The following is a 5,314-nucleotide window of genomic DNA, read 5'->3' on the forward strand; positions in this document are numbered from 1 at the left end:
TAAGACTTGAAAATAAAAATTAATTGATTGAGAATTAAAATAAAATATGAACATGTAAAAGAGATTGATTCCATTGACAAGAAGAAAACAACGGATGAATGGAGTTGTTGGGGGTTTACAATTTCATCTATATCCGCTCTCTCTTATCTACTCCTCTTGAATTATTAGCTTGATTAATTAATTGTCATGCAACTTTCTTAGCCTACCCTTAACCCGATCCCTCGGCAAAAAGAGCCTAATATTAACTATTGGCTCGCTATCCCTAGCCTCCCCTAGCAATTAGTACAACATTATAGAGCAGAAGTTAAACGCAATTGATCGTCATACCCCTATCCCTAGGTGATATTGCAGAATCAAGAAATTACTCACCAGTTCATGACAATACTGTACGTCCCCGTATCAATAAACACAAGCATCAGTTATCGAATGAGTTAAACGATAAAGGCATTAAGCACAGATGAGAACCCAACAACTAACAATCAAAACATATGGAAACCATATAAATAATCAAGAGTTTCAATAAAAGAGAGTATCAAAAGATTACATTGTTTCCCCCAACAACAATAGGGTTTAGTTCACCATTTTCATTGTGAATCTAGATGAAAAATGGAAGAAGAATGGAAAAGCAAACCCTAGAAAAGATGAAAAGGAGCCTAAGCATCCAAGAGATCCTCTCCAGAGAGAAAAATTAGGTCTGGTCGTCCTCCCCTATCAAAAGAATGACTCTAAACTCGAAATAGGGGTATTTATAGGTGAGGAGCGCACCAGAAAACAGGCTCAAGCCCAACGGACCACCGCCCGACGGAACAAGTGTGGCGCCCGGCGGTTTCTCATAAACCTCGAAACCACCCGACGGTAAGGGTCACTGCCCGGCGGTTTCCCTCAAAACCGCCCAGCGACAACACAGTGTCTACTCCTCGCCCTGGACCGCCCGGCGGTGCGTCGACTCTTCAAATCTTCAATTTTCTTCTCTTTTCTTAAGTCTACGACCTTTATCTTCAACTCCATTCTTCACTTTCTCAAAATAGCTACAAAACAATGCAAAACAAGCATAATATCGTTAAAAACAACTTTCGAATCTCTACAAACTCATTTATTGAGTTTTGCTTTATTCTAAGCTCATTCTAAGTAGTAAAGGACGTAATTCGGTCTAAAATGACATATGAAAATAACTGTTTTTCAACCATCATCAGTGGCTATTCGTGGAATTTTGCCCAAAAATGTTAGGCAAACCATAAACAGGTTGTGTTCATTTTTCTCGTCAATATGTAGTAAAGCCATCGATCCTGCAAAGTTAGATGAACTTCAAGGCAAGATTGTTATCATCTTGTGTCAACTAGAGATGTTTTTCCCTCCATCTTTTTTTGACATCATGGTATATTTACTTGTTCATTTGGTTAGACAAATCAAGTTGTGTGGACCGGTATACTTAAGATGAATGTATCCTATTGAGCATTATATGAAGATTTTGAAAGGGTACATTAAAAATCCATATCGTCCTGAAGGTTCGATGATTGAAAGGTATATTGCTGAAGAAAGTATCGAGTTTTGTTCAGATTACATTACATCAACGAATCCAATAGGAGTTCCTCGCACATCATGGTTGAATAAATTTTCTACAAGTAAAAGCATCTGAGGTGTGAATGTGGTGACAAAAGATCGCGAAGAATTTTTGCAAGCGCATCTTTATATGTTCAACAACACAGATGAGGTAATCCCTTTTTTGGAAGCGCACAAAGCCATTGTTAAGAATAAAAATCCAAAACAATCAGAGAAATGGCAGTTGATGGAGCATAACAAAACATTTATGTCTTGGTTCAAATCTGAAATTGACAAAGAGCCATATTCTTCTCAAACTTTATTGTGGCTTGCAAATGGTTTGAAGTTTGATGTCGTGCGTTGTACATGTTATGAAGTCAATAATTGCACATTCTATACGAAGACTTTAGATGATAAAAGCACAGTACAAAATAGTGGAGTCAGTTTAGAAGATGAGTCACTTCAATTTTCCACATAAAAAGATCAATCTCCTGTACTTGGATCAATGAGATATTANGGTATAATAGAAGAGATATGGGAGGTTGATTACACCAACTTTTTTGTTCCGTTGTTCAAATGTAAGTGGTTTGACAATAAGAGTGGTGTGAAAATAGATGAATTGGGTATGACACTGGTTGATTTTCGAAAGGTGGGTTACAGAGACGAACCGCTTATCATGGTACATCAAGCATCTCAGGTTTTTTATGTCAAAGATCCTGCGTCTGACCATTGGTATGTTGCTCTTGAAGGCAAAAAACAGATTAAAGTTAACGAAGACAATCTGATTAATATTCATATTGCTGACAACCATTCATTTTAAACTACAACAAATTTGGATGACCAATCTCTAGTTGACGAAGATGTACATGCAATTCGGTCAGATCATGATGAGGGAATATACATATGATGAATCCATATCTTTATGTATGAATTTTCAATTTCTGTATAAGTATTTTATTAATATCACATAGGTTTTCCTTTTATATATTTCCTATGATTACTATTACATGTTTTGTTAAATTATATGATATTACATAAGTCTTTTATTAATATTTCATGTTGCTATTTATTTTGACAGATATATGGCTGATCATCCACATTCTTCAGGGGATGAGGCTCCCCCAACCAGATCCACTAGAGGACCCACTAGGATGAAACAACATTTGATCAGAAAGAATAGTGGTGATAGAACTCCAATGAATGTGGACATCATCACGGGTGTGGCAACTGGCCCCTATGCAGATGACTTTCGATCATACCTTGGAGTAGTGGCACGTGATAGGATTAGTATTCTCACTTCATCTTTTGATCATGTGTCCGAGGTTGATCGGAACATTATATGGAACGATATATTGGTAAGTTAGTTAATATCATTTGAATTAAAATTTGTTTATATTGATAATTTTGTACTAATACAACTTTATTATGTTTATTTCAGCTAACATTTGACATTCCAAATGTCGCAACACTTAGAAATAAGTGTTTATCAACTGTTGCTGAAAACTTCAGAAACTTTAAAAGTAAGTTGACATCAAGATATATCTTTGGACACCTTAAACATAAGTCTCCATGTAGTTCATATAAGTCCATTGATAAGGAGACTTAACAGCTTTTTAAAGAGAGTCGGATGTCAGAGGAATGGCAGGTTAGTATAGTTGATATTATTCAATTCCTCATTAACAAATATATATCATATGAACTAATTAATTAGTGTGTATGTGACAGGCAATTAGAAGCAAAGCACAAGGAACAAGTGCTCATAACAAAAACCCCCACCTATTATCTCGTGGTGGGTATAGGAAGCTTNATCACGGGTGTGGCAACTGGCCCCTATGCAGATGACTTTCGATCATACCTTGGAGTAGTGGCACGTGATAGGATTAGTATTCTCACTTCATCTTTTGATCATGTGTCCGAGGTTGATCGGAACATTATATGGAACGATATATTGGTAAGTTAGTTAATATCATTTGAATTAAAATTTGTTTATATTGATAATTTTGTACTAATACAACTTTATTATGTTTATTTCAGCTAACATTTGACATTCCAAATGTCGCAACACTTAGAAATAAGTGTTTATCAACTGTTGCTGAAAACTTCAGAAACTTTAAAAGTAAGTTGACATCAAGATATATCTTTGGACACCTTAAACATAAGTCTCCATGTAGTTCATATAAGTCCATTGATAAGGAGACTTAACAGCTTTTTAAAGAGAGTCGGATGTCAGAGGAATGGCAGGTTAGTATAGTTGATATTATTCAATTCCTCATTAACAAATATATATCATATGAACTAATTAATTAGTGTGTATGTGACAGGCAATTAGAAGCAAAGCACAAGGAACAAGTGCTCATAACAAAAACCCCCACCTATTATCTCGTGGTGGGTATAGGAAGCTTGAGAAGAAAATCCTCAAGCAAAAGGCAGATGCTAGACCACCATCTCAGGGTGGTAGCCCCCCTCAGCCTCCTTCTCCACCTTCTAGACATGAAAAATGGAAGTTGGCTCGTATCAGACCATCGGGCACCTACTCTTCCGACACTGCACGGGAAATTTCTGAAAGTATTGTAATTATACATACTACATTAAACTTTTTAAAGCATAATGGTGTTTTGTAATGTTACAGGACTCCTTGGTTGAGCAAAGCTCCCAAGGTCAATTCACTCCAGAGGGTCGCCAGGATATTCTTGCTGCTGCGATTGGACGACCTGAGCACCCTGGACGTGTACCCTGAGCACCCTGGACGTGTACGTTCTGCTGGTCCTGGAGTAGGAATTAAAGATTATTTTGGGAGCTCTTCTCGTCAGCCTTCATATGCATACAACGAAGCACAAAGAGAAAGGATGACACAAGAGATCACAAAAAAGGTCCGAGCGGACCTTAGAGAGGAGATAAAAAATGAGGTTAGATCAGAGCTCAGGGCTGAATTCAGCTCCATGTTCCAGCAGCTTGAGAGCTATGGCATGCGCCTAGTGCCATCTCATGTACAAGAACAGGAACATGTTGTGCCTCCCACAGGTAAACTTAATAAACATTTATGTGCAATTATTTCTATCTTCTGTATAATCTAACATTTACTCTGACAAGGAGAAGTGGGAAAGGAAGTTGTTCCACACCAGCCGTCCCAGGGGATGACATGGACGATGGTAGTCCATGTCTGCTATACATTTTAGACGATACCGAAACGGTCCTGGTAGCTCGTGGAACACTGTTTAGGTCAGCTACTGTTGTTCATGGTATGCAACTATTAGAGGATGAGGTGAAGGTCTCAGTGGACGAAATGATCATACCAAATGCCTCAGTTCCTCTGGCCACAAAAGAGATTTTCACTATGGAACAAGCATTGAAGTCCTTTATCGCTTGGCCTAAACATTTGGTTGGTTCAGTTTCTGACCCCTCGGTTTGAAATTCTTCTTTACACTTCTCAATTTTAAAGGTTATTGATGTCAAAACTTATCTTATTTTTTCATGTAACAACAGACGCAAGCACAGGAGAAGATTCCTCTATCTGAGGATGATCCTCTTGCTTCATTGCATCTACTTGTTGACATCCTTGAAGATAAGCCTTTGGAGGTTAAGTATGATGCTAATGTATTTTGGAGAGGCTCTGAGGTCCCAATATACCTTCATAGCCAAGACTTCATTGAGCTTGCGTTGGGAACACAAGAGTTGAATATTTCAATTATTCAGCTATGGATGATGTAAGTCTATGAGAAATTATTTATATATAAAATTGATTTATATATCAATTATCCTTATATCAAAGTTAATT

The sequence above is a fragment of the Vigna radiata genome, chromosome 2 (genome assembly GCF_000741045.1).
Source record: "Vigna radiata var. radiata cultivar VC1973A chromosome 2, Vradiata_ver6, whole genome shotgun sequence".
NCBI classification, from domain to species: Eukaryota; Viridiplantae; Streptophyta; class Magnoliopsida; order Fabales; family Fabaceae; genus Vigna; species Vigna radiata.